At 49.4% G+C, this 14,757-nt stretch overlaps 1 protein-coding gene across 1 annotated transcript in view; it reads left to right on the top strand.

The window, feature by feature from the left end:
• LOC141082449 (gastrula zinc finger protein XlCGF66.1-like) overlaps positions 1-14,757 on the top strand; it is a 533,652-nt gene that overhangs the window by 109,183 nt on the left and 409,712 nt on the right. The gene's annotated exons all lie outside the window — the stretch shown is intronic.

Raw genomic sequence — 14,757 nt, 5'->3', positions numbered from 1 at the left:
ACACTTGAGAGACTGCAAATTAATAAACAGCTGCAGGAAAGACGAAGAAGATGGCGGCCATTTTCAACTCGAGGTATTGAGAGACGAGGGTTTCTTTAAAGGCTTGAAGTACTCAACCGGAAGATAAATGGAACGACTCCTCTCTGGGTAATAAAGACAAAAGGAGAAACTGTCAATAGAGAGACAACCGAAAGTGGCCTGATGGAAGAGGACAAGGAAGAGTTAGAAGTAGTGACTCTTCTGTGAGTTCAGTGATGCGTGACCTAGGCAGGAAACCCCTGTAGCAGACGTGGTGACAAAGGGTCAGACCAGACAGAAGGTATAGGTGTCAGGGAATCACCACACTGTACTGACCGCCAGGGATGGGGGTGGTCCAACAAAGGGGCAACACTATCAGAGGAGGTGAAGGAGTCGGACGACGGATAGTTCCAAAAGGGTTCAGTGATTCGGCCCGATTTTGACAGACGGTGTGACTTTCAGAGGCGACTGAGATGGGTTTCTGGTCGGGTAATAGCAAGTGCCAAGCCTCGGAGCCTTAGGCAGAGTGGGGAGGTATGTGGTATGGCGAGTGTCCATGTGGTTAATGGGCGGTATGTATCACAGAGGTGGGTGGCCCTGTGATGGAAGCCTGGGCTTGTTTTGCTCAGCAGATGTACTGCTGAAGGTTAATATACATTGGGAAGGCTTCCAGGTGACTTGGAGAGATGGGTGGATCCAGACACCTACATACCCCACCCAAGGGGGTGTGTCTGAAGACCCAAGATGGAGTCTGTGTGTTTGTGCACGGGCAGTGCTGGCTAGGCTGTGCCAGAGAGAGAGAACCTGTGGTATACCTCGGGAGAGGATGCCTCTGAGGATAAGAGGTATCGAGGAACCTGTGGACAGTTAATGGACACTAATCCGTGTTAGGTACACCAAGACTCAGTGAGGTCCATGGGTACTGTAGAGCCGAACAGTGCACGGGGTGCTGCAAGTTACCAAGTACCTGAGATTCGGTTTATGCTCAGTATTAATCGATTGGACTTTTGTTTTAACCCTGAGTGTCCCAGCGTATGCCTCAACGACTGGCCAAGTGAGTATTCCCCGTCCACAGATAGTCGAAGTGTCACAATGCATATACATAGTCATACACATATTCCAGGCATGTTTACACATACAGGCATATATCTACACATATACCATCATACATTCATACAGGCATATACCATGCATACATATGTTGAGGAGAGCCTTAAGATCAAATACTTAACCTCGACATAAGAGATTGAGAACTACCCATAAAGTGTATTATTTCACCTTACATGAGCTTTTTCAGATCAAAGTGGGACACTAAAGATAGCTGCCATTTCCTGTTTCACCACACACCATGTGCTGGTATCCAAGATGACGCCCACTCTGATGACCTCATGGATCCGCCCACGATGACGCCCACTCTGATGACCTCATGGACCAACCCAGCCAGATTACCTTATGGATCCGCCCACGGACTAGCTCACTGCCCAACCCACTAACCAATGGAATACATCCGATCACTCCCATTTTAGAGCCCCCTTACAGGGGATATATAAACCTATGTTTGGATTAATAAAGCTCTTGGAGTTGTGCCATAGATTGATCGAAGAGAGGTTACATCCGCCTGTGTCTCTGGTGTGATTTCTTTATTGCACACTAATCAGTATCCATTTGGCCAGGAGCATGCAACTAGTGAACATTTCTTATTGCATACCTCCCAACTTTTGAAGAAGGAAGAGAGGGAAAAATAATGCGGCGCGCACAGCGAGCCGTGGCAAAATTTAGGCCACGCCCCTGACCACACCCATTTCACAACTATTCACACTCATGTCCATGCCCAACTGCACCCATTTAGCACTGCTGAATACACTGACTGGTAAAGAGGGCACAGTGGCTGGCATTATGGGCACAGTGGCTGGTACTATAGGCACACTGACAGGTACTGAGAAAAGAAAGAGAGAAAAAAGAAAACAGAGAAAGGAGAGCGAGAGAAAGAAAGAACAGAGAGAGGAAGAACAGCAAGAGAAGAAAGGACAGAGAGAGAAAGAACAGAAAGAAAGAGGGGAAGAAAGAACAGAGCAAAAGTAAGAACAGAGAGAAAGAGAGAGGGGAAGAAAGAAAGAACAGGGAGAGAGAAAGGGGAAAGAAAGAACAGAGAAAGAGGGGAAAGAAAGCAAGAACAGAGAGAGAAAGAAAGAGGGGAAAGAAAGAAATAACACAGAGACAGAGAAAGAACAGAGAGAGAGAAAGAAGTAAAGAAAGAAAGAGGAAAGAAAAAGAAAGAAAGAACAGTGAGAGAGAAAGAAAAAAAGAAAGATTAGAGAACGAAAGACCAGAGAGGGAGAAAGAAAAATAGAGGGAAAGACAGAACATAGAATGAGAAAGAAAGATTCTATAGCAGCCCAGCTCCCATTGTAACGCCCACCTGACCCTCCCGGTGCAGGACATATCATGATCCACTCACATGGCCAACATCCCCGATTCCAAGGCGATCCTGCTGTCCGCACTGTCGGAGGAGGACATGGTGATGGATCCGAAGCATTCCTGGTTCCGTCACAATCTCCTCATGAATTTACCTAATTTCCAGTACATCACTTCTGGTGGACTGTCATGTGCAAGTTTTAAAGTGCTCCGCCATGTACTCCTGTGTCCTTTGGGAAAAGCCTGCTTTGTATGCCTTGTACACACTTGGCTCCACTCTGTACATCCCATACACATATGGCTCCGCTACATACACCAAGTACACACAACTCTGCTCTGTACACCTCATACATGTGCAGCTCCGCTCTGTACACCTCATACACACATGACGCGGCTCCATACACACGTGATTCCACTCCGTACGCCCCACACACACACGCGCAGCTCCGCTCTGTACACATGTGGCTTCGCTCTGTACACTTCATACACACACGGCTCTGCTCTGTACACACACAGCTCTGCTACATCCACCCTGTAAAGCACTCCTGACCCCACACAGAAACTTTACCTCATCCAGCACCAAGACAACCAGCACAGCAGAGTCCTGCAGAGTGCAGACACAGAGGCCCCTGATCATGTGAACCCTGACTCCTCCCCTCTCACAGGTCCTGTGCGTACAGAACACACAGCCCAGCCACATCATTACTGTTAGGTGTTGGGTTCCTGCAGTGGTTCAACAGGAATCCAGAACCTCACATTCTGCGGTATCCCATTGTCTTTCGACCGCAGAGAAGATTGCTCAGCAATCCCGGCTTCCCAGAGGCTCTGCCCAGACCTGCTCTGTGGGGCTGGCTATTGCTGCCACCTTTGGGTCAGCAATGGCAATGCAGGCTGCTCAGCAGCAAATCGCTCCAGAGGCTGTCCTTCTGTCGCTCCACTGAGTATGCTCACGAGACGATCTCCCATTGGAGATCGGGAGCCACATGTCCAGATCCTTCTCCAGATCTGATTGGTCCATTTCAGGGATCTGGAAGCTTCCGGAAGGTCCTGGCTATAAAAAGTTTGCATGGCCACTCTGCTACTATGTGAATGATGATGGATGCATGAACCTGCGAATGACTCATTAAGATCCCCTCCCTCTGATATTACGAGTGTGTATAGGGACTTAGCTTTAGAGTCAGCGCCAGCCAGTGGCAAGCTATAGCCACAATAAGTATCCACACAGTACTAGCGTCCGACAGTGTGCCCCCTCTTGGGCATTGTCGACTAGCGGCAGTGTCTGTCGCTGCGCTGCAGTCTGCAGCTCCTTTTGGCGTCCGCAGTTGCGACGCCGCATACACGGTAGGTCTAGACGGATGCTGATCCTCTGCCAAGGGCCCAGCTCCTGTGACCATATACCGTGCGTGCACACCTCTGAGACCTGTGACACTGACAGGCTCAGCCCTTTTGTGTTTTGCACTTAAGGCATCTCTGTGAGTAAAACAGAGATCGCTCAGCGCACCTGGGTGACGTTCAACCTACGTGCGCTATACCGCCATATCGTACGTCCGGCATCAGCTAGCAGCAGTGTTAACACCTTCTGCACGGTGGACCCCGGGTGGCAAACGCACTTTACGTTATTTTATATTTAGTGCGTTCCGCCGTCCCTAACATTATACTAGCGCCAGGGTCTGGCTAGTAATGGCGGACCAGCAGCAGCTATTGCAGTACATTCGGCAGCTGGAGGGCAGGTTGGCGACTCTCGAGAGTTCTGCCTCAGCTGTGAAGGTTACTGAGGCTGCTGTGCAGTCAGTCGCAGAGGCTGTCTCGCATGTGTCCACGTCTGCACCGACAGTTTGCCGCCTCCCGTTGCCTGATAAATTTTCTGGTGACACTGCCTCCTGCATGGGTTTCGTGAGCCAGTGCTCTATCCAGCTTGTTACTGGCCGTGTGATTCCCTACAGAGCGGGCTAAGGTGGGGTTTATCGTTTCCCTTCTGTCGGGCAGGGCGTTGGAGTGGGCCACGCCACTGTGGGAGCGTGGTGACCCTGTGATTCGGACCACTGCTCAGTTCCTAACATCTCTGAAGCAGGTCTTTTTGGGGCCACGGGTCACTCACGACACCTCTCTCCAGTTACTAGCATTAACACAGGGATCCCTCTCGGTCAGCCAGTACGCCGTCCGTTTCCGGACACTGGCTTCCGAGCTGGAATGGCCTGATAAAACCCTCATCCCTGTGTTCTGGAGAGGTTTGGCGGAGCATGTTAAGGATGCTCTATCTACCAGGGAGGTTCCCATAAGTCTGGAAGAGCTGATTGCTATTTCCACCCGCATCGATCTCCGTTTTTCGGAGCGCGGGCTGGAGCGTGCTCAATCCAGACGGAAGATTAGCTTGGCTCCCAACCTCTTTGAACCTCTAGAACCTCTTGAGCAAGAGAGTTTACCTCCAGAGCCCATGGAGGTGTCCCACGCCGGTCTCAAGACACGGCCGGCACAACGCTCCACACGCTGTTACCAGTGTCGACAGTCTGGTCACGTGGCTAACAGGTGTTCGCAGCGGCCGAAAAAACGACCACGTCCACTGGTAATTGGTGAGGGTCTATTCGCTATGGAGACCGTCTCCCCCAATCCAGCGCTCCAAGGGATGTTAGATAGCGGTGATTCCTCCTGGGAGGTACAGGTCACAATGGATTCCGGGGCAGAAGGGAACTTTATGTCCTCGTTCTTCGCCCAACAGCACGCTATCCCGTTGGTACCACTTCCTCACTCAGTACCCATCAGGGTGGTAAACGGGTCGACCTTATCATCCCAGATTACCCACCAAACAGCACCCCTTTAAGCTCTCAATTCCACCTTTTCATCGGGAGACGGTGTCCCTGCTCATTATGCCAGAGGGCATCGATCAGGTGCTCCTCGGGGTTCCCTGGCTCTGTTGCCATTCCCCTCATATAGAGTTCTCCTCGGGGAGAATAATAGAATGGAGCAAAGACTGTGTGGGAAAGTGCATGGGGGGAGTCGTCCAAGTAGCCTCTGCGGAGGTGCCTGCAGATCTTTCCGCGCCACCTACTGGGAATCTGAAGACCATGGCTCCGGTCGTCCTCGAGTCACTGCTGCCAGGCAAGACCTTTGTCCCGCCTCATCTACGGTCCAAGGTTCTCACGTGGGCACACGCGTCCAGGGTGGATGGTCACTTTGGCTACAAGCAGACCACAAAACTCCTGGCAAGCTCTTATTGGTGGCCGCACAGGGCTCGGGACGCTAAAAAATACATTCAGGCATACGCCTCTTATGCTCGGAGCAGCTCCTCTAAACAGAGGCTGGCTGGGTTACTGTATCCCTTGCCGGTGGCAGACCGGGCAATGGAGGTTCGCGACAGTCTGGGTCGCACCCCGCATGTCACTCTATCCTCTAAAGTGAGTGAAGACGCCCGTCGACACACATCGGTGCCCCGCTCCAACTTCTCCTGGCGACTTAGCCATCCCTGACGCCTTCCACGTGTCCCTTCTCAAACCTGTTCACATGTCCCTGTTTTCCGAGTCATCTGCGGAGTCAGACTTGTCTTCGGACGAGCCTGAGGCCTATGCCTCTGTGGGACACAAGGTGGTACGTGGCAAAAAACTTTATTTGGTGGATTGGAAGGCTCAAGGGGAAGGGGGCCCTGGGGGGGTAATGTTAGGTGTCGCGTTCCTGCTGCGGTTCTACAGGAATCCAGAGCCTCACATTCTGCAGTCTCCCATTGTCTTTCGACCGACCGACCGCAGAGGAGATTGCTCAGCAATCCCAGCTTCCCAGACACTCTGCCCAGACCTGCTCTGTGGGGCTGGCTATTGCTGCCACCTTTGGGTCAGCAATGGCAATGCAGTCTGCTCAGCAGCAAATCGCTCCAGAGGCTAAGTCCTTCTGTCGCTCCACTGAGCATGCTCACGAGACAATCTCCCATTGCAGAACGGGAGCCACATGTCCAGATCCTTCTCCAGATCTGATTGGTCCATCTCAGGGATCTGGAAGCTTCCGGAAAGTCCTGGCTATAAAAGGTTCGCATGGCCGCTCAGCCATGCGCTAGTATAGTCTCTAGTTGCTACTGTGTGAATGATGATGGTTGCATGAACCTGCGAATGACTCATTAAGATCCCCTCCCTCTGATATTATGAGTGTGTATAGGGACTTAGTGGGTCGCCCTCCCAGGGCCGTGGGGTACCGGGCCGGTGTCAGTGGGATGTGTCACAGCAGCGGTGGCCCTGGGCGCCCAAGTCAATGGCGGGGATGTGAATGGTGTAATGGAATGGAATAGTTTGTGACGCCACCTGTGGTGTTCGGCAAGGGAGGTGTTAAGCCGACGCTGCAAAGAGATCCTCTGGGACAGATGGTGTGATGCAGCAATGATGGTATAGCCCTCCACAGGCAGGGCTGTTGTCCCAGGGCAGTGTAGATGTGGGGACACTTTGATGGTGTAGTGTCCGGCGCAGGGGATGTAGCAGTGTCAGGCAGACGGACGCAGGAAGGAATGGAGGACACCAGGGCATGTAGTTCCAAGGCTTTACTCACAGTCAGTAGTGCCCGCTTCTGTGCCGTGTTCTCCAGGTCAGGGACCCAGTCAACCTCAGGCAAGATGGAAAGCTCCCCTCCACACTCCGCCAACTTATGTGCTTTTCCTGAACGTCTCCTCTATAGCGCCTTGAAGTGTGAAGATCTCCAGTACCGTGGTACGCTGGAGTTCCTCCTGTCAGATGTTCCCAAGAACCTACTTGTACGGCAGACAGCTGTAGCCTGCTTCGGGGACTCCCTCCTCCTGAGTCCCGGCTCCCTATACAATTGCTGTTGTGCCCCAAGTCTTAGATGGGAGTAGTGCATTTACAGCCATCTACTCCACCGTTGTCTGCTGCAGAACCATAAGTGTCCATACAACCTCGGGGATCGGGCCCCAGCCTTGCGCTGAGAACCTATAGTCAGGGTTCCTCTTCTAACCCACGTCCTCTCTGTTCTCTCTACTCCTTTGTTCCGTACTTGTCTTTCTTTCTTATGGAAGCTTAGGTTTCAGTTTTATGTCTTTCTCCTTCTGTTCCTTTCCTGTGCCAGGTGGCTCAGATCACTGAGGCAGCTGCAGCACTCCTTCCTCCATCCCTTCTTCCAGGGATCCTCACTCCTGTCTGAGTGACTTCCTACCCTCCCGACCTTCTGTCAGACTGAACCTCACATCCTATACTTTCCCACTCTTTTATGTATCTTAACTCCACCCACCTCCCAGCACATCCAGTGTTCCAAGCGGGGAACCACCAAAGGTGCTCTGCTACCCTCTGAGCATGGAGCCACAATGTGGTTGTGCAGAACTACCCTGTTGTGTGGGGTGCGAGTGTTGGAGTGTAGAAAGGGAGTTCCCACCTTACTTGGATGGTGGGGTACCCCACCTTGGAGAGAGAGCAAGGTGCAGTACCTCTGTGGCGACTGAGCCTCAGGGGCGTCACACTTAGCTTTAGCGTCAGTAACAGCCAGTGGCAAGCTCTAGCCACAATAAGCATCTACACAGTACTAGCGTCCGACAGTGCGCCCCTCTTGGGCATTGTCGACTAGCGGCAGTGTCTGTCGCCGCGCTGCAGTCTGCAGCTCCTTTTGGCGTCCGCAGTTGCGACGCCGCACGCACGGTAGGTCTAGACGGACGCTGATCCTCTGCCTAGGGCCCAGCTCCTGTGACCATATACGATGCGTGCACTCCTCTGAGACCTGTGATGCTAACAGGCTCAGCCCTTTTGTGTTTTGCACTTAAGGCATCTCTGTGAGTAAAACAGAGATCGCTCAGTGCACCTGGGTGACGTTCAACCCGCGTGCGTTATACCGCCATATTGTACGTCCGACATCAGCTAGCAGCAGTGTTAACACCTTCTGCACGGTGGATCCCGGGCAGCGAACACACTTTACGTTATTTTATATTTAGTGCGTTCCGCCGTCCCTAACAATTGCAGGCTGCGGTGGCTCTCTGGGAGGGTGAGGATCATGGGGTCGGTGAATGGTGGGGCATGGCGGCTCAGTGCAATGCGGGAAAAATAGCGTCCCGGGCGGGACGCGGGTTGGGGGTGTCAAAAACAGGACTGTCCCGCGAGAATCGGGACTGTTGGGAGCTTTGCTTATTGTTCAACCTAACACATACACATATACCATGCATACATACACATCCAGGCATATACCATGCATATATACACATCCAGGCATATACCATGCATACATACACATATACTATGCTATATTAACAAGTTATTACACTAAGGTTCAGATACGGCTTTAAATAAGGCTACTACTTATTTTAAAGTACAAAATTAAAGGAATAGTATAATTGAATAGTATGATTGCGTACACTTTTGTATATTTTAAGATACAAAGGTTAAGTACATATAAAGATTAAATACATATAATGATTAAGCACATATAAACATTAACTACATACTGTATACTCACATCATCACCAAGAAGCTTTTAAACATCATCCATCTGGAATATCAGAGATGCACCAAGACAGAGAACCCCTGGGAAATTCACAACACTGCATGGGCGTCCCCACTTGTGCAGGTATTACAACACTGTACACGTGTACAGGTACCCAGGTTTCTGCTTCTGTCTTAGTTATGTTTCTCTGGCCTTATATACAGAGTGGGCCATTTATATGGATACACCTGGGTGGGCCATTTATAAAGTTGGATCTAAAATGGCCCACTTCAAAATGGCCGCCATGGTCACCACCCATCTTGAAAAGTTTCCCCCTCCCATATACTAATGTGCCACAAACAGGAAGTTGATATCACCAACCATATAGGAATAAATGTTAGCACAGCCAAACAGGGAGGTGCCACACAGTAGGTTCCCAAACCTTATAACCAAGTATCAAATACCAGGCACACGCAAGGATTTTTGGTGCAAAAAAATCAGAATTTTAATGCATACAGTAGCCACTAATTACAAACGTTTCGGTCGTGATAGACCTTCATCAGTGTACTAGGGTTAATTTCTAGATGCTAGTGTGAGTAAATCACAAATAGTAGCCAAATAGCCAAAGATCAGGTAAAGAGTGTAGCCCGGAACTTAGGTGGTCAGTGACCTGCAGTATGCCAAAATAGGTATATGCCAGGTATCCTATGTCACAGTATCCACCGCAAGACAGGGAGTTGTCACCTCCCTATGTTCCGTACTACACTCTTTACCCGATCTTTGGCTACTATTTGTGATTTACTCACACTAGCATCTAGAAACTAACCCTAGTACACTGATGAAGGTCTATCACGACTGAAACGTTTGTAACTAGTGGCTATTGTATATATTAAAATTCTGATTTTTTTTGCACCAAAAATCCTTGGGTGTGCCCGGTATTTGATATCACCAACCATTCCCATTTTATTTAGGTGCATCTATATATATGGCCCACCCTGTAGTGATTTACACTGTGTAACTCTGGTTTCACCATGCCCTTCCAGTGGCCAGCTTTCAAGATTAGGTGAAATGGAGATACCATGGCTATTTGCTGGCTTTCATGCCAGTTCTCATGGTCATAACCCATTCGGGCCGGGTTCAGTCATTTAACCCTTTCAGTAACGCCCTTCGGTGCCCACTTAGATGCCCTTTTTATGCAGTTTTATCATATTTGTAGCTGCTTTTAAGCGTTATTCACAGCAGGGCTCCTCGCCGCATTGTATTTTATTAGAGCAGGTGGAGGCGTTGGTCTGCTCCTATCACCAAAATGTACCTTTCAGGTTATCCCTCAAGTACCCTCACTTGTCTCTTCTTTTGAGGTCCATGCCGTCAGACTCTACACCCCCTTCTCAATGCAAGTGGCGGTGGTATATCATTCTCCCGGCCCCTCCCATCAGTTCCTGGATCATTTTGCCACTTGGCTTCCACATTTTCTCTCTTGTGACAGCCCTACCCTCATCATGGGCGATTTCAACATCCCCATTGCTCTTCCCCTCTCCCTATCTGCTACTCACCTTTTATCTCTAACCTCCTCGTTCAGCCTTTCGCAGCTTACTAATTCTCCAATGCATGGAGACAGAAACTCCCTCGACTTGGTCTTCTCTCGGCTTTGTGCCATGGATGATTTTGCAAACTCCCCTCTCCCGCTCTCTGACCACAACCTTCTTTCATTCTCTATCAAGAACTGCCAGGCCGCTCAGGTCACCCCCACTGTCCATACTTATAGAAACATACAGGCCATTAACACCCAGAAACTTATGGAGAACTTGCAGTCTTCATTGGCCCCTATCTCCTCCCTCTCATGTCCTGATTCTGCATTGAAACATTACAATGAAACACTTCAAAGTGCCCTGGATGAATTTGCACCTCCTAAACATAGACCACCACAACACAGATGGCGACAACCCTGGCATACCCTGCAAACACGTTTCCTGCAGCGGCGCTCCAGGTGCGCTGAACGTCTGGAGAAAATCCAATCTACACGAAGATTTCATCCATTATAAGTTTATGCTTAGAACATACAACACTGCCCTTCACATCTCAAAACAAACCTATTTCAACACGCTCATCACCTCACTGTCCAATAACCCTAAACGTCTCTTTTGACACTTTTCATTCTTTACTCAACCCAAGAGTACAGGCCCCAACCACGGAGCTTCAACCTAACGATCTGGTGAATTACTTCAAAGAAAAAATTGACCAGCTCGGACAGGAAATTATCTCCCTATCACCTCATACCATGCACTGTCCTCTGTTGTGAGTTCATTTTTCCCTTCACCAGTGAGGTCTGATGAACTCCCTCTTCTGGCGAAGGAAGGTAGTGAGGCTGATCACCAAACAGCTGAGCAGGTAGATGATGACTGGGTCACAGGAACTGATGACTGGATATAAGGCAGCCGACGCCCTGCTGCCTCGCTGGTGAATTCCTGCTGGATTCTTGGAGACCAGTCTGATTTCTGCTTCTCAAAGCTAAGTGTTGCTCTGCCTTTTGTACACTTTAGTTCTGGTTTTGTTTGCCTTGTTTTTTGGAGTTCAGCCATCCCCGGCCGGGGGTGAGCTGAATTCCATTTTTGTCTCTGATCTGTTGATCTCTGGCTCTGTCTTCAGAATATACCTAAGTGCTGATATAGTCTTTTTGAAGCCTAGTGACTTCAGGGCCTGTTTTTCCTATTAGTCTGTTGGTTCATTTTTGGATAGGGTTTTTGCGGATTGCAGACAGCAGCTTTTCTATCCTGTCCTATTTAGTTAGCTTGGGCTCCATCATTTGCTCAAACTATCTTTCTATCTGTGTTAGTGTTTTTCATCTTGCTTCACAGTCATTATATGTTGGGGGCTGCCTATTCCTTTGGGGTCTGCTCTGGGGCAGTTTAGATTTCCCCTTTCTGTCTTTAGGCTAATTTAGTTCTCCGGCTGTGATCGAGGGGTCTAAGGCACCGTAGGAACCCCCCACGGCTACTGCTAGTTGTTGTGGATAGGTTCAGGGGTCTGCAATCCGATAGCTTCCAACTTCTCTGGTTTTCTGGACTTAGCTATTATTTTTGTTTTTTCCTCCTTCGGTGACTCATCCATAACAGTCCTCCCTCCCCCACTGCATCTAGCGCACTCTATGATTTTGAACCAGTCACAGAAGAAGAAGTAAGCAGGCTCCTTGCATCATCTCGCCCAACTACTTGCACCAGTGACCCATTTCTGTCACATCTCCTCCAGTCCCTTTCCCCTGCTCTCACCCCTCACCTAACTAAAATAACCTCTCTCTCTCTTCTGGTATCTTTCCCTCCTCATTTAACCATGCCATCATATATCCACTACTTAAAAAAACCATCCCTCGACCAAAACTGTGCCGCTAAGGGTACCGTTACACCTAGCGACTCACCAGCGATCCTGACCAGCGATATGATGCGGTCAGGATCGCTGCCACACAGGCAGATCTCACCAGCGACATCGCAGGGGACGGGGATCGCTACTTACCTGTCAGACGCGGCGATCCTGCGTCCTCCCGCCCGGCTCCACGCGTCGCTCATCGTCACAGCAGGAAGCGCCGCAGGAAGCTGGCGATGAGAAATGATCCAGGAGCTTCTCGCGCGATCAGCAATAACCAGCGGGGGAGCCGGTCGGAGGTAAGTATCACATGCAGCGATATCGCTAGCAATATCGCTGCAACGTCACAAAATCGGTGACTTTACAGCAATATTGCTAGCGATATCACAGTGTGTAACGGGGGCTTTACTATAGACTTGTCTCTAATCTTCCCTTCATCTCTAAACTCCTGGATTGCCTGTCAACTCCCGTCTTATCTACTATTTCTTTGATAACTCTCTTCTCGACCCTCTCCAATCCAGTTTCCGTTCTTTACGCCCTACTAAAACTGCCCTCACTAAAGTCTCTAATGATCTACTAACAGCTAAATCAAATGGTCATTAGTCCATGCTAATTCTCTTGGATCTCTCTGCAGCATTTGACACTGTGGATCATCAGCTCTTCCTCACTATGCTCCGTTCCATTGGCCTCAAGGACACCGTTCTCTCCTGGTTCTCCTCCTATCTCTCTGACCGCTCCTTTACTGTATCTTTTGCAGGTTCCTCCTCCTCTCATCTTCCCCTTACTGTTGGGGTTCCTCAAGGATCAGGTCAAACAATCAGTAGATTGGTCAAACAATCAGTAGATTTGGTTTCCAGTACCATCGCTATGCTGATGACACCCAATTATACGCTTCTTCTTCTGACATCACGCCTGCCTTTCTAGAAAACACCAGCGATTGTCTAAACGCTGTGTCTAACATCATGTCCTCACTATATCTGAAACTGAACCTGTCAAAGACTGAACTCCTTGTGTTTCCTCCCGTTGCTAATGTACCTATACCCGACATTGCCATTTCCGTGTGTGGTTCCACTATTACTCCCCAGCAACATGCCCGCTGTCTTGGGGTCATACTTGACTCCGAGCTTTCCTTTGCCCCCCACATCCGATCACTGGCTCGCTCTTGTTATCTGCACCTCAAAAACATTTCTAGAATTCGACCTTTTCTTACTTTTGACTCCACAAAAACTCTTAGGCTGTGTGCCCATGTAAGCGTTTTTGAAGCATTTGTCCAGGTCAAAATGCTTCAAAAACGCATACAAGAAGCATCCCATTCGTTTTAAATGAAGTCCACACATTTTGTGCACATTGATGCGCTTTTTTTCCGCGAAAAACGCTTCACGGTAAAAAATGCAGCATACTCATTAATTTTGCAGAAAAGTCAGCGTTTTTGCTCTTTCCTATGAGTCAGAAAACACATGGAAAAAAACGCATAAACGCGCGGTTTTCGCGCGGAAATAAAACGCGCGTTTTCTGGGAAGGAGTCCGATTTTGAAGCAGAAATTTTCTGCATACGTGGGCACATAGCCTCACTGTTTCTCTTATTATTCTCGTCTTGACTATTGTAACTCTCTTCTAATCGGTCTCCCTCTTACCAAACTCTCCCCCCTCCAATCTGTCTAGAATGCTGCAGCCGGGATCATATTCCTCGACAATCGTTAGGCTAAGTTCACACATAGCGGAATTCCCACGGAAGTTACCGCAAGAATTCCGGAATTCCATTCCGCGGGAAAATCGCATTTTAAATTCCCGCGATTTTCCCGTGGAAAAACTAGCGATTTGCAAGCGTAATTAGCTTACGGAATGCTAGCGTTTTCCAAGCGATCTGGAGCATCGCTTGGAGAACTGATTCACAGGTTGGTCACACTCGTCAAACATAGTGTTTGACGAGTGTGACCAACATTTTACTATTGAGGCTGCCTATGCAGCATCAGTAGTAAAAGATAGAATGTAAAAAATAATCAAAAAAAATATTGTTATTCTCATCTTCCGGCGTCCCACGCAGCCTTTCCGCCTCTCTCCACGCTCCCGGCATCGTCCGGTCCGAGACCGCGACGTCATTGCAGTCATTCTCGCAAAGGATTACTGGGACCGGAAGATGCTGGGAGCGTGGAGAGAGGCGGGAAGTCCTCACCCACAAAGCTCTCCGTGGCTCAGCGCCACCCTACATCTCCTCCCTCGTTTCAGTCTACCACCCTATCCGCGCCCTCCGTTCTGCTGACCTGAGGTTAGCATCCTCAATAATCAGAACCTCCCACTCCCGTCTCCAAGACTTTACACGTGCTGCACCAATTCTTTGGAATGCACTTCCCAGGTCAATACGATTAGTCCCCAATCCCCACAATTTTAAGCGTGCCCTGAAAACCACATTTATTCAGACTGGCCTATCGCCTCAACACATTAACCTAATCTATCCCTGTGTGGCACAGCCAAAAGTTTTACCATAACCAGGTTCCCCGCGTCATGTTCCCACATGCTTTATGCATCCATTAGCCCTCTGTGTCTGTACTGTTACACACTTAACATTATGGCTGG

The sequence above is a fragment of the Dendrobates tinctorius genome, unplaced genomic scaffold, assembly GCF_039654945.1.
Source record: "Dendrobates tinctorius isolate UK_male_01 unplaced genomic scaffold, ASM3965494v1 ptg000017l, whole genome shotgun sequence".
NCBI classification, from domain to species: Eukaryota; Metazoa; Chordata; class Amphibia; order Anura; family Dendrobatidae; genus Dendrobates; species Dendrobates tinctorius.
This window is presented reverse-complemented; position numbering and strand designations above follow the sequence as displayed.